The 14,763-nt window shown below is 54.0% G+C and overlaps 1 protein-coding gene across 11 annotated transcripts in view; it reads left to right on the forward strand.

The window, feature by feature from the left end:
- The first annotated feature begins 4,933 nt into the window (after positions 1-4,933).
- The window catches only part of MBNL1 (muscleblind like splicing regulator 1), a 65,345-nt gene continuing 55,515 nt past the window's right edge, over positions 4,934-14,763 (forward strand). For 6 of the 11 annotated variants that reach the window (XM_083868491.1, XM_083868497.1, XM_083868500.1 and 3 more), the window contains exon 1: positions 9,128-9,259. The gene's annotated coding sequence lies outside the window, so the exon portion shown is untranslated. Of the gene's footprint in view, positions 5,044-9,010; positions 9,054-9,127; positions 9,260-13,729; positions 13,748-14,763 lie in introns of those variants that run through there. The other 5 variants (XM_083868492.1, XM_083868494.1, XM_083868495.1 and 2 more) reach the window with 5 other exon arrangements.

Genomic DNA, 14,763 nt, shown 5'->3' on the forward strand with positions numbered 1-14,763 from the left:
GTCCATCACCCTGTTTGCAGCTCTTGAGCAATGTGTGATTACAGAACAAAACCCTGAAACTCTTTTTTTTGACGTGGCTTTGATGAGAGCAAGACAGAAACAACACTCTTGTCATCTTCCTATATTTTAATTCTGATTATTTTGCTTTGGGCAGGGCTGGATGGGGCTGGTGCATCCAGATAGGAACTGTCAGCCAGAGAAATTGTTCCAGTGAAGTGATGTGGTCTCTTGTATGCTGTGAACCCAAATACTCCTCCAAATACTTTCTCTGTGTTGGTTAATTCCTCGGGCTGGGAAAACGTGCTATAAAATGCTTGTTTGGAGGGTGTCTGGTAGCAGATGATGTGTCTGAAAGTAGGTCTCGACCAGACCCGTGTGAATTAGCAGCGTCTTCGCAAGAAATTGGGGACTGTGGTTTCCTGAAGAGACAGAAAGAGAGATAGATAGATTGATTGGAGGGTTTGCAAGGCTGGGGAAGGCTTTTGGTGTCCCTTCAGTAAAGTGACAAAAGGAGGGGCTTGCCTGTCCCACGCCAACTGAGCACCCTCCTTGCCCCCAGGGTCCCCTGAGCCATGTTCCCAAAGGGATGGATGGATGGAGGGATGGATGGATGGATGGATGGATGGATGGATGGATGGATGGAGCAGTGCCCATGGTGCCCAGACTGGGATGGATGGATGGATGGATGGATGGATGGATGGATGGATGGATGGAGGGATGGATGGAGGGATGGATGGATGGAGGGATGGATGGAGGGATGGATGGATGGATGGATGGAGGGATGGATGGATGGATGGATGGATGGATGGATGGAGGGATGGATGGATGGAGGGATGGATGGATGGATGGAGGGATGGATGGATGGATGGATGGAGGGATGGATGGATGGATGGATGGATGGAGGGATGGATGGAGGGATGGATGGATGGATGGATGGATGGATGGATGGATGGATGGATGGAGGGATGGATGGATGGATGGATGGATGGATGGATGGATGGAGGGATGGATGGATGGATGGAGGGATGGATGGATGGATGGATGGATGGATGGATGGGTGGCTGGCTGGCTGGCTGGCTGGCTGGCTGGCTGGCTGGCTGCTCCTCACACAGCGCTGGGGTTTGAGCACATCCCACCGCCTGCCCTGGAGCAGGGGACCCGCCAGGGCTGCCATGTGCTGACCACACAGTTAACCCACTAACCTGGCCAGTTAACCAGCTAACCCGGCCAGGCTGTGTCCCCTGTGTCCCCACGGCCCTGTGTGTCCCCTGTGTCCCCTGTGTCCCCCAGCCCTGTCCCGGTCCCCGGCGCCCGGCGGGCGCGGCTCTCAGGGCGTTCCCCGGCTCTGGGCTGTCTGCGGGCAGGTTTATGGCACGATGGCCCCGGCAGGTGCCGGGGAGGCTCCGCGGCGCTCCTGGAGCTCCTGGCTGTGCTTTGCCTTCCTGCCGTGCTCCCGGTGCCCGGCCCGGGGAGCCCAGCCCTGTCCCAGCCCTGTCCCAGCCCCAGCACTGCCCTGTCCCACGCCCCTGCTCTGGGATGGGACCCCTCCCCTCTGGGTTCAGCCCCTCTGCTCTGGGATGGGACCCCTCCCCTCCGAAGAGCTGCTGGAATGTGCCTCAGCATCACAGGCACCGCTGGCGGCCAGATCAGAGCAGGAGCCTCACCCAGGTGATCTGTGAGAGAGAGAAACGGGGAACGTTTCCAGCAGTTAATATTTAATTTGGCTGCTCCGGTGCGGGCAGGAATGTGCCAGTGCTCTGGGAGCCCAGGGAGGCTGGGAAAGGCAGGGAGGGAGGGGAGTTCCTCATGCTCTTCGCCAGGCACTGGGATGATAACGTGGAGGATTGAGAAAGAAAATTAAATGAAGTCCTAGGTCTGAAAAATCTGCAAACTTCTTAAATATATATATATTTAATACCTGGATACAATTAGTAAAGAAGAAAAAGAGGAAGAAAAGGCAGAGAATACAGCAGGAATGCCTTTAGTAGTGTCACTTGTTTGGGATCTACCCTTTGAAAAGGAAAAAATGCCAAACAAATCAAATAAGTGTCTGTTGTTTTACCTGGTGCACTTTGCATTTACATATGAATTTCACTTTTGGGAATTACATGTTTTATTTCTTGAGCCAACCCCCTCCTCCTCTATGGCTGGACTCAAACAATCCCGTGTGGGATGGAGCTCAGGGATGTCGAGATGCTCCCACTCCTGCCCGGTGCCAGCCAGGCCAGTGTGCCCATGGCAAAGCTCTGCCTTGGCTACACAATTCCTCACAGAGAACACTAAAGCTGCCTGACAACATAAGAAGGTACAACAAGGGTCAGTTTATTATTATTTCACACTGGGGTTTAATATAAAAACACGAGGATCCTGCTCCTGGTTCCCATATCAGGGAAAAGAGCTTTGTTTCCAATCTGGATCTGTTTGACACGATATCCAGCAGGAAGGCAAAGCTGTTATCTCCAGCGCTGGGATGGAAATGAGGAACGAGGGCTCTTTATCTCCTAATGAGGGAGACGAGATTGTCCATATGTTTCCCAGACTTCCTCTGATTCAGATAATCTCCCACAGATTAACCAGAGGCTCCTCATTCTTTGCAAACAAAACAAAATGCTCCTGCCCCTGAAAACTTTTACAGTCGTTATTTTTCAAAACAAAGATGTGACCAAAATTTGGAAAAATAATAAGAAGGATGGAGTTGGGTGGTTGGTCAGACACTGCCAGCTTTAATGAGAAAGAATTAAAGCTACTGAAATGTTGGGAACAGAAACCCCTTCAGCAGCACCATGACATGGGCTGGCCTCGCTGCCTTTCTGAAGGAACTCATTATTTTAATAATTGCAGCCTAGGAAAAACCTCAGGCTTTGGACTCTTCGGGAATAATAACAAAGAAAAGGAAAAAAGCTGGGCAGTGCTGTCATCTGTCCCACCACCACTGCTCACCCTGTGCAGTCTGGGGCTGATGACACATTTTAGCTCAATTCAGAACCAAATTGCCACAAAGCAAACCATGGCCTGAGTGAGGACGTGCCAACAAGTGTGTCTGTGAGCGGTGTTTGGTGAGCAGCTCTGCTCATTCATCAGAGCATGAAGACTCCCCCTGGTGCACGTCCGACACCGCAGGGGAGGCAGATGGGCCCTGCTCTCTGTTTGTGGCCCGGGTAATGATGTCAGATTAAATGGGGCTGTTTGCCAGCACACCGTGCCCGGCACAGCCAGAGCTGCATCAAGAGAAAGGAGAAAATCTGTCATTTCAGCCATGATTTTCAGACCAGACCAGGGCTCCTCTCCATGGGGGACTCTTTTTGGATGGAGGCTTTGAGGATGTTGGGTTTCTGCTGACACCCATGGGAAATTTTATCTGTTGTACCTCTCTGGGTGAAATTTCTGGTTACCTTTCACCCTCATTGAGGATTTTACTCTGACCAGGCTGCTGAGCCTCTGGAAAGCCCAGAGAAGGAACCAGGGTGCCTGTGCTCTGCTTGGAAAAAGGCTTCAGGATGAGAAGAGATCTCTAGTCCAGAATACCCTTTGCCTGCCAAAATACACAAAATTCTATAATAGGAATGGATAGTTCTCAGGTGACTATTCCAAATCCTAGTAAAATCAAAACAGTGTACCATTTACTCTCTGTAATTGATTTTATTATTTATGAGTGACTGAAATCAGGACTCAGGATTTGACTTTCTCACCACGGGGCAGTTCTTGTGGCAGCCCCAGTGAGGAAGCAGTGCAGACACAGAGCAGCTCCCCCCACTCTGCTGCCGAGCTGGGGCTGTGCCAGGCCAGGCCAGGCTGCTCCATTCCATGAGCCAGGCTCAGGGACTCGTGGAAAGCTGCTCCCTAAACTCCTGCAGTACCCTGTGGGGTGGGATGGTGAGTCTAGCAGTGCTCCAATGCAGAGCAGGACACCGCTGGAGGAGTGGAAAGAAACGACAGGAAATCCTGTGCATGGCTGTGCTGGCTGCAGCCTCCCTCAGCAGCACTTCCAGGCTGCTCAGCTGCGTGCTGCACCTCCAGCTGCACCTGCAGCACGGCCTGAGCTTGGCCAGGGCAGGGCCCAGGGCCTGCAGAGGTGGCTGCACTCCTGGCACAGGGGGGCTGTGGGGATGAGCCCTCCTGCTCCAGCAGCTGGCACAGCCGAGGGGCCACGTGGCCTTTCCACTGCAGCACTGCCCACGCTGGGCTCTCACCTCTGCTCACACAGCCCTTGCCCACCATGGACACTGCCAGGAGGGAGCCACTGCAGGGCTTTACCAAAACTGGCATGGCCAGGGAAGATGAAGCACCATGGTGGTTTCCCCCTGGGCTGGGTGAGGGACATTTCCAGCTGGCTCTGGGTGCAGCAGAGCTTTGGGCAGAAGGAGATGGTGGTAACCCCAGCAGGAATAGCACAAGTGGGCCTGGGAGTCCCTGGCTGGGGAGGCCAGCCGTGCTGGCCAGGCAGCCGTTATCTGCGGCTCGCAGCAGGAAGGAGTCCCGGGCACCGCCCCAGCATTGCCCCATTTCCAGGGACTGGGGCCATGGCCCATGTCAGCAGCCCGGGCCCGTTTCCCCAGCAGCTGCCAGCGGGCAGATTAATGGGCCACAGGGACACGTCCACAAACGGCGCCCTCACACCGCGTGTCCGTGTCCCCGTCTGAGCTCCCCGGCAGCGAGCTGGGCCACGCTGCCATGCAAAGCACTTCCTCTGCCAGGCCCTTTTTTACTAGCAGAAAGTAACTTTTGCTTCCTTAAGAAAAATACATATGCAAAGCCCAGCCCGTGGCCGTGGTTACCTCTGCACGTAGGGCTCACTTACATCCCTTGGCCCCATAGGGTTGGTAAGTGTCATTCTCCGGCCTGTCACTGCTTCCCCTCCCAGGCCACCGTGCTGCAGTCGCAGGGAGCAGCAGCAGCATGTTGTAATTGGCCCCGTGGCAGGGGGAGGAGGTGGCTGTGCCAGCAGCACCCCGAGAACCCGCAGAGCCCCAGGTGGGACTGAGCTGTGGCCCCGGCGCGGGGCGCACAGAGCGCGGCAGGACAGCGCGGTGCCGGTGACCGACGGTGAGTTGTTGGCAAAGCTGGATGGTCTGTGGTGGTGAGTTGTTGGCAAAGCTGGATGGTCTGTGGTGGTGAGTTGTTGGCAAAGGTGGATGGTTTGTGGTGGTGAGTTGTTGGCAAAGCTGGATGGTTTTGTGTCGTCTTTCCTTGTGCTGCTTTTGCGTGTGCGTCTCGCTGTCTCGAGTGAGTGAAGACTTAAATAATTTATTAGAGAAATGAACGCTAAATGCAAGAGGTTTTTATGCGAGGCACGAGCAGCAAAACTCTGTGGTTGTGAAGAGCATTAAAAGTGGCAGCCAGACCCACCACAGACCCTCCGTGGTGTGTGCTGGGGGCCCTGTGGTGTGGAGCTGCCCCCTGAGTGAGCAGCAGCTCAGTGCTCCCAGGGACACGCGGGACGAGCATGGGGAGCCCCGCCATGGCGCCGGCATGTGCATCTCCTCTTTTCTTATGCTTTTGCTACAGTTTTATCCATTCCTCACCTGTGGTGCTCGCTGTGCTGGGAAAGTTGAGGGAGAGGTGTTCACATGCTTCCAGGAGCCCTGTGAGCTGGTTTAACACCCGCTGTGTTCTGAGACAGGGCTGGTGAGGCACTCCCGCCATGGCCGTGCTCCACTTTGGGTGCACTTCCCACTGGGGCAAGTTCTGCTCCTCCGCAGGCTCCTGCAGCCCTGGGCGAGGCAGGTGGGTGTCCAGCCCTGCAGCACCGCTCCTCAGCCCTGCTCTGGCACTCTGGGGACTGCTGGTTAAGTACATGGGAGATTAAAATGACATTAATCCTCTGAGAGCGACCCTCAGCTTCTCCTACCGTGAAATCCGCTGCTGCTGGCGAACGTCCCGCCAGTTTTCTGTGACTAAACTCCACGTTGGATCACACACAGCAGCCACTGGGCTGAGCACCCACGCTGCTCCTGTGGGGCTGGGGGGCGACCAGGCACTGCTGGAGGGGCTCCAGCATGAGCCGCAGGGAAGGAAAGAAATTGCCTTTGCAGAAAGTGCAAAAGCTGTAAAGTGTTTTACAATTATTAATGTGTATCACAATTATTAGTGTGTATCACAATTATTAATGTGTATCACAATTTTTAGTGTGTATCACAATTATTAGTGTGTATCACAATTATTAGTATGTATCACAGTTATTAGTGTGCATCGCAACTATTAGTGTGCATCGCAACTATTAATGTGTATCACAATTATTAGTGTGTATCACAATTATTAATGTGTATCACAATTTTTAGTGTGTATCACAATTATTAATGTGCATCACAGTTATTAGTATGTACCACAATTATAAATGTGTACCACAATTATTTGCTGGGAATTGCACTGTGGATTTTGCTCCTTTATGTGCTTGTAGACTAGGAGAAATTACAAGTATTTTCTCGCTTCCAACAAAAATACCACCACACAGTAGTGGCAGGAGGCTTTAAAATAAAAGGACAAAATGGTGTAAAGGGCCAAGTCATAAATTTGTGAATTGTATTTGCAGAAATGCAGATGAGCTCATTAGAACAGCAGTGCTTTAGTGTCCCTGGCGTGGCGGGAAGCGAGGGCTGCCTGTGCTGTGCAGCGGGAGCGCCTTCCGGAAGAGCAGGGAGGCAGCAGGGCCTTCTGTGGCAGCAGCACTGCAGCTTCTGTCAGACCTTTTTGGGGAACTTGAGCTTCACCAGCGTTGCACAAATAAGGGCATCAGGAAGCAAACGGCTTCTCTGGGGCTGCGGTCGCGTTCAGTTCGGGTTTGAAGCAACTCGTGTGTCTGCCTTTAATAAAGGCTCAAGGAGGGAGGGAAAATCAGAGTACAGGTTGAGTCAGTGACTGCTGGACTGCAGCTGTTTGGTGAGAGAGAATGAAGACACAGAGCTCTGGTGGAGTTGCACTGTGGTTTCTGTCTGTGTGTGAGGCCAGGCATGGAGCCCCCATGGCCCTCATGGTGGGAGCCCTGCAGTGAGGAAGGGTTTTTGTCCTGCTCGAGGTGCAGCTGTGAGGAGGATGCCCAGAGCCACCCTCGGGGACACACTGGTGCCAGTGCCATGCCCGGGTGACCACTGGCCCTGCTGCCCAGAGGGAAGGGCAGGCACCTGGCACCATTTCCATAGGTCAGCCTCTCACCTCAAGGGCACCAGGGCTGCACTGGCTCAGCCAGGGGAGCTCCTCTTTCTTGCTCCAGTTGCAACAGCACATGGGGACTCTAAACCCACAAAATATCTCTCAAAAAACTTTCTCAGCACGCAATGTTTCTCTCTGTCCTTGAGTCTTTATGTCGTCTGGGCTGAGTGGCACACAATGCTGAGTGTGCAATGACACATTTCTTTATCTTTGCTGTAAGACAATTAGTCTGTTGGAATCCCAGGTGGTGACTGTTGTTGGTATTAGATGATGACCTGGGAGACCCCTGGGTCTGAGATTTCCTTGTGGTTTCCTTTACCCTGCCCTGCCTGGACATTTTGTTATGACAGAGCTTGTGCCTGATCCATGCCCTAGGGTTTGATCCCCTGTAACCTGCATAAACCATGAATGGAGCACATTCACTTCATGGGACACACTGAGAAATGCCATCACTGGCCCAGGACACAGCTCCAGTCTCCCAGCGCCAAAATAATGTCCTATGCCATTATTTTAGAAGAATTTGTCTGGGGATGAGTTAGTGCAGAAACTTTGTGACCAGAACAAGTGCTTTGGAAATGTCCACAGCGGGGATGTCGGCTCTCAGGGAGGAAATGGCCCAGGGAGCCCTTTGTGCTGAACGGGAACAGGAAGAGCACAAATGGCCCAGCACAATGTTCCCTCCCTGGGCCATCGGGGCTGCACTGAGGGGACACCTGCACTGCACCACACTGAGGCAGGAAAACACCAAATACCATGGGATACCAGCTGGCATGGGTTTGGTTCTGATCTGGACTGAACTTCACTGAAACACAAGTGTAAGAACACGACATTCTTCTGAAAGGAAACTGAATGCTTCTTTGTCCTTTCAGTGTCCAGTCTCTAGGAAAAGCCATCAGGGCTATCCAGCAGGTATCAGAAAGCTCTCCCAGCCGTGAGGTGCCTGCACTCCTCGGGCTCACCTGGATGCTCCAGGGGCTGGACAGCTCTCAGGAGGGATGCTCACCAAAGCCATCCTGTTTCCAAAGCGCTGCCTGCTCCGTGGCAGGGCTGATTAGGGCACAAGAAAAGCAAAGTTAATGATATCCCCTCCAGGCTGTGTAATAGAACAAAAAGCCTCCTGAAGGAAGGAGCTGGAGTTAGATCTCAAGACTGGGTAACAAACTCTGTCTCCCAAAGTCAAGTGAAGATTTATTCATTATTACTTCACCTCACAAAACACAACCCTCTGCTTAGGCATCCGACGTTTAACACTACCTGACACCGGAGATGAACTCTGTCTCTTTCCTTGTCTCTTTCCAGTCTGTTTACATCTTTCCTAAACTGTGGTTAGCACTGAGGAGCCCTTTGCCATGGCCTTGTGTGGGTGTCCCGGGACACACGGACACACCTGGGGCTGGTCTGGGCTATTGTGTCACCCCCAGGCGGGACGGCCCTGCCCGGTGACACTGTGGGCTCTGTGAGGGCCGGGAGCGGTGACGGGGAGCCCCCAGAGCATCCCCGGGCCGGTCTCACCGACAGAACCACCGCTCTGCCAAGGCCCCATGGCTCAGATGAAGGGCGGCCGGGAGGCGGGGGGGAGGCAGAGCCCTTCAGCCGCTTTGGGACGCGGATCCATCGCGGGCCGTGTCCTCGGGAGGGCTTTGGGGGGGTCTGGAGCCCCCCAGGCGCGGAGCGGGCTCGGCCGGGCCCCGGGGCCGTCTCTCCGGGCCGTCTCTCCGGGCCGGGCGGGAGGGCAGGCCGCGGCCCGGCGGTGACTCATGAGGCGCCGGCCGCTCCGCCATCCGCGGGGAGGATGAGGGAGGGAGGGCGGCCCCGGGGGAGGGAGGTCAGCCCCGCCGCGCCGCCGCCCCGCTCCGCGCCTTCCCCCGTGCCCGGAGCGCCCAGGCCGAGCCGGGAGCGGGGATTCGGTGAGCGCGGGGCTCCGTCCCCGGGGTGGCGGCGGGGCCGGGGCCGGGCGGCGCTTCCGGGCGGGGCGGGGGCGGCGGCGGAAGCGGGGCCGGGGCTGGCGCGGGGAGCCCGGGCCGCCACCGCTGCTGCCTCCGCCCGCGGCACCGTCAGCATGAGCCGCTGAGCCGGGCGGGCCGCGCCGGTGGGCCCCGCCGGCAGGCCCGGGGTGAGTGCGGCCCCAGGCCCGGCCCGGCCCGGGGAGCGGGGAGAGAGCGGGCGGGCCCGCCGGGCTGGGAAGGGAAAGGGGGGAGATCGGCGGGACGGGAGCGGGGAGCGGCCTTTGGGCAGTGCCCGGCTCCGCACGGGTGTCCCCGCCGGGAGCCCGCAGCCCCCGGGCGCGGGGACAGCGGGGCTCGGCCGGGGATCGGGGCTCACCGGGGATCGGGGCTCACCGGGGATCGGGGCCGGCTCTCAGGGCTCCCTGACGGGGATCAGGGCTCCCTGCCGGGGCTCGGGGCTCACCGGGGCTCGGGGCTCTCTGCCGGGGATCGGAGCTCGGGGCTCCCTGCCGGGGCTCGGGGCTCGGCTGGGGCTCACCGGGGCTCACCGGGGCTCACCGGGGCTTGGGGATCGGCCAGAGATCGTGGCTGTCTGCCGGGGCTCGGGGCTCACCGGGGCTTGGGGCTCCCTGCCGGGGCTCGGGGCTCCCTGCCGGGGCTTGAGGCTCACCGGGGCTCACCGGGGCTCTCGGGGCTCTCGGGGCTCACCGGGGCTCCCTGCCGGGGCTCACCGGGGCCCGGTGTCAGCACAGGCCGGTGCTCGGTGCTCGGTGCGGGCCCGGCGGTTCCGCCCTGTGCGCTCTCACCGCCCGGCCCGGCCCCGCCATCGGCACGGAAACACACATTTATTTGAGTTTTATTTGTGTTTTCTTCCGAGAGAAAGTTCTTGAATCCCGAACTTTGCTTTGCAGGTGCAAACGGGTCTGTTTGTTAAGACGTTGGTAGAGTGGATGAGAAAAAAATGAGAAAAAAAAATGCAGGAAAAAAGTGTGTAAAGTGATTTGGCTTGGAAAAATATGTGGTTGTTTCTTTTCGAGTCGGTTTGTTAAGGCATTGGTAGAGCGGATGAGAAAAAATGAGAAAAAATGAGAAAAAATGCAGGAAAAAGTGTGTAAAGTGATTTGCTTGGAAAAAAAATGTGATTGTTTCTTTTAGAAAAAAAATAATTTATTTTGGTGATTTTTTTTTTTTTTTGAGGTGAGGAATATATGCCCCAAGCTTGGTAAAATATGTGATGGTTTCTTTTGGAAAGAAATAATTTATTTTGGTGATTTTTTTTTTTTTTTTTTTTTGGTGTTGTTGTTGTTGTTGTTGTTGTTGTTGTTTTTGAGGTGGGGAATATATGCCCCAGGACAGGGTGACAGAGATAATGGAGTGCAGGAGAGCAGGTCAGGGAGGGGATGTAACGGGAAACAGGGATGGCAGCAGTGAACAGTGATGGTGAATAACCTAACTGGGTTATGTCTTTTTTTGGCACTCCGGAGAAAGGCTTCTAATGAAATCACAACATATTCCAAAGTGACAAGGAAATGATTTGCATAATGAATAATTAACCTGTGGCACTTGTTGCTGCAGGGGAAGTTTGGGGTGAGGGTGAGGAGAGGCTCCCCTGGGCTGGCTGCATGGCCCTGACCCTGAGCAGGCCCACTGGCACAGAACAGAGTTATGCTAATTTAAGGTAGATAAAAGAGGAAGAAATGAAAGGCTTGGCAGCCCCGTGCTCGCTGCAGTGGTGACAGGAGTGCTGGTGTGGAAGGCTGGGATGTGCCACTGCAGGAGCCAGAGGTGTCTCCAGGGGAGTCTCTGTGCTCTGGTCTGAGGCAGGGATGGGCAGTGGGCAGGGTGGGTGTATCCCACAGCTGCCTCCAGCCCTGTAGGTGTGTGAGAGCCCTGAGGAGCCTCTGTGATGCCCTCCTGCAGTCTGCCCTCCTGCAGTCTGCCCTCCCAGGGCTCTGTGCAGGGCAGGTGGCTGCCCCATCCCCTGCCCTTGGTGCCGAGAGAATAGAATTCCAAGAGAACAGAAGACCAGCCATGTCCTGCTGCATCCCTGTGGCAGGTGCTGCTCTGACCTCCCTGTCCTTGGCCCGGGGTGTAACAGTGGAGCCCAGGAGATGGGGATGGGTGCCAGCCCAATGGCCCTGGCCAGGGGCAGGGCTGCCCCACAGGGCTGGGCTTTGGCTGCCCCCAGCACACAGGCTGTGAAGGCCCTGTGGTTTCCCTGTCCAGGAGGGTTTCTGTGGCCACAGGAACATTCTTACACGTGTGGTGTAGATGAAGATCTGATGGCCAGCTCAGATTAAATCATAGGCTTCCGTCTCTGTTTTTATTTCCTTTGAGTAGTTGTTTTATTCTGGTGCTTTGGTGTCAGTGGGGAGGTGGTAGTGACACAGGGATGGCTGTAATTAGGGGTATGAGCCTCAGCACCTCTTGATTCCCAAGTAGTGGATGATTTCTGCTCAGGAACCGGTGGATAATCTGCAGATATCATTTTCTGACACTGAGGAAGTCATGCGTGTTGCCTTGTAAAAGGCCTTGTGGTAACCCTGTTACTTTCAAAGGCTTAATAGGTGTTTTCCTTAGGCATATTTTCGGTGGGAATGATGTAAACAGCACGTCAGCTAAGGCCAGCTCCTTAAGGTGAAACTGCAGGAAAAGTTCAGATCCCATTCCTTATGATTTATATTCAAGCTGAGGATGATTTTTGTAACTGTGAGTTTATCAGCAAATTCTTGCTACTACTCCTGTCTGGAGGGAAGGGAGAGGGAGGATCTGGCAGAGTTCAGTTTCTTCCCTGGGAATTCCTGCCCTTCAATGTGTCCTGCTGTGCCCAGCCCTACACAGAGGGCTCTCCCTTCCCTTGCAGGACTGGTGGTCTCCACTGTTCCTGTGCCTTGGGGATTAGAGCAGTTGCCAATCATTATTATTTTTTAAATTTAATTCTATTAACAATTATAACTTGTAAACTTATTTTCCCAAGTTATGCAGCAAAGTAACCAACATTTCCTTCCTCCTGCCCCATAGTTATTTACCAAAAGGATTAACATGTAAATATGTTTGAATGCTGTCCTCGGTGACATTTGGAGCCTGCTCTGCCTAGAGAATAAGTTCAATTGCAATTCCATTAGTGTCAAAGAGAGTTCCCAGCAATTAACAAGGAAAGAGAAGGGACTATTAAAACCGTGTTGTAGTTGTGGTGAAACTTCAATACATCCCAAGATAAGAAAATCCAGGGAGGTGAAGGTTTTGTGTGGTCCCTGTGAGGATGCTGGAGCCCACCCTCCCTTCAGCAGTCTGTGCAGGGGGAATGTCCCAGTCATTAATTTGCTCAGAGAAAAAAGCCAGTGACAGATGTTGGTTTACCCTGATCTGTGCATTCAAAACCAGCAGGAAGTTCTGCTGTTCTGAGGATGCTCTGAATTCTCTTCAGCATTTTCAGAGGCAGCGACAGGAGAGCCCCAGCAGCACCCTGAGCCTGGGACAGGCTGACAGAAACGAGGTTTCCTATGTCCTTTGGGCAGTTTGGGGCTGGGTTTGGTGTGTGCTGACCTCAGGGTGAAATCTCACCATCTAGCAGAAGAATTGCTTTTCCTAAAGGGTCGATTAATTTTTTTTAAATGTCTGCTTTCTGTCAGCTCCTACCCTGTGAAATAGTCTGTGTTTCAGATTATGTGAATTTAATTGTTATGGAAGAATACTTTTATCCAAAATATCTTTATTTTAAGAATCTGAGAAGAAGAAAAAAGTTTGCAATAGGTATAATCTATCCTCAGTAAAATCTAACTCGAGTTCTCATAATTCAGCTTGATTAATCTTGAGTTTTTGAAGGTAAAATTGCTGTTGGTATAAATTAGTAAGAGCAGCAGCGGTGTGTAAGGTGACACTTCTGTCACAAAGGTGCAAAATCCTGCAGTTTGACTTTATTTTGGTTTGAATGTACAGGAAAACTGAGGCAGCTGGGCCTCAGATTATAACTGCCCTGATCTGAGGCCTGTGATAAAATGCATGAATCCTGTGTGCTCGTGAGACCTTTGCTTTGGGCAAATAGACAAAATACTCATTTCCTCAGAAAAATATTTTGGTACATCAATATGCAAGGTGTATGTGAGTAGCTGAAAGGAGTGAATTTCCTCAGAATACAAAGCAACAAGTACTAGATAGGTTAAAATATGTCCAGCCCTTTGGTGTTTTGAGCAGAGCTGTGCATGGTTACCCTGGCTGGGCCAGGCTGCTTTTATCAGTCCTCCTTGTCAGTGTACAGGTGGCAGGGTGTCCAGGTTTTCCTGTGGGAAGTGCACCTCGCTGTCCGCCCTGGGGCAGGCTGCTCTCGTAAAAGGAATTTCTTTTCCCTTATGTAACTTGTTGGTGTTACATCCAGAGCCGGCTCTTGCAAAAGTGCGTCAGCCTTGCTTGCAGTGGCACAGAAAAAACTGAGCAGAGCATGCACTGAATTCCCCCCTTATCTCTCTATAGCACATTTTATGTATCTTGTAGTGAGATGTTTTGTTTCTACAGTTTCAGACTCGGTGTTTCAGAAGATTAATAGACTTAGCAGCCCTGTTTGCTCGGCTTAGCAGCGATAACAATGTAATAAGTCATGAGACGGTCGCAGATCATCTGGCAAGGCGAAATATGCCTTGGACTTGAACTTGGAGCAGGTATTATTTGCAGAGAAAAGTGAAATGTTGAAAGCATTATAAATAGCATGTCCTGACTCGGGTGGCTGTGGGTTCAGGTCTGCCTGCAGAGCCTGCACAGGAGGTGGCTGATGGAATCTGCATTCCCCCTGGGCCAAGCCAGGGAGGCTTAGGGCAGCATTTGTACCCTACATGGCTGGTATTTACTGCAGCACGTAGGGAGCCCTGGCTGGGCTGGGCTGGGCTAGGCTGGAGGACAGGGCTGGGCCCCGGGCTCCCAAATCCTCCCGCAGCAGCAGCAGCAGCTCGGTGCATTCCTGCTGCTCCCGCGCCAGCCCAACTGTGAGCGGTGAGTAAGGACTCGGGAACCCGGAGCATATTTGGGCTCTGGGCCCAATCCTGCTTCCAGAGAAGTTAATTGGAATTTTTTTTTTTTTTTTTTTCCTTCTAAAAAAGGGAGAGCAATCAGAACTGCCCAGCCTAGTCCTGCAAGGCCCTGGGCACTGCTGTGTGCGGAGTGTGAGCCCAGGCTCCCCTCTCTGCCCAGGGCAGGGATGGGCTGTGGGCAGGCAGAGCCCCCAGGGGACGTGCTCCCGAGGCTGCCGGAGCCGTGGCGCTGCAGTGGCGTTATCTGCACTGCAGTGACACTTCCCAGCGCTCCAGGAGATCAGCTTTTCCTCTAAATGTAAGTAAACTGCTGCTGGGAGCACGTGGAGTTTGCTGTGTCAGTCGGGCCTGGCTGCGGGCAGGGTCTGGAGCTTTGACCCCCGGGCACAGCGGGCACAGTGGGAACACTGCTCCAGGCACCTGTGCCAGGTTCCCTGAGCAGGTCTCCAGGCTGAAGGCACACTCTGCTCCAGGCACCTGTGCCAGGTTCCCTGAGCAGGTCTCCAGGCTGAAGGCACACTCTGCTCCAGGCACCTGTGCCAGGTTCCCTGAGCAGGTCTCCAGGCTGAAGGCACACTCTGCTCCAGGCACCTGTGCCAGGCTCCCTGAGCAGGGCACCAGCCTGAAGGCACACTCTGCTCCAGGCACCT

The sequence above is a fragment of the Zosterops lateralis genome (assembly GCF_965231275.1).
Source record: "Zosterops lateralis genome assembly, chromosome: 10".
Taxonomy (NCBI): Eukaryota; Metazoa; Chordata; class Aves; order Passeriformes; family Zosteropidae; genus Zosterops; species Zosterops lateralis.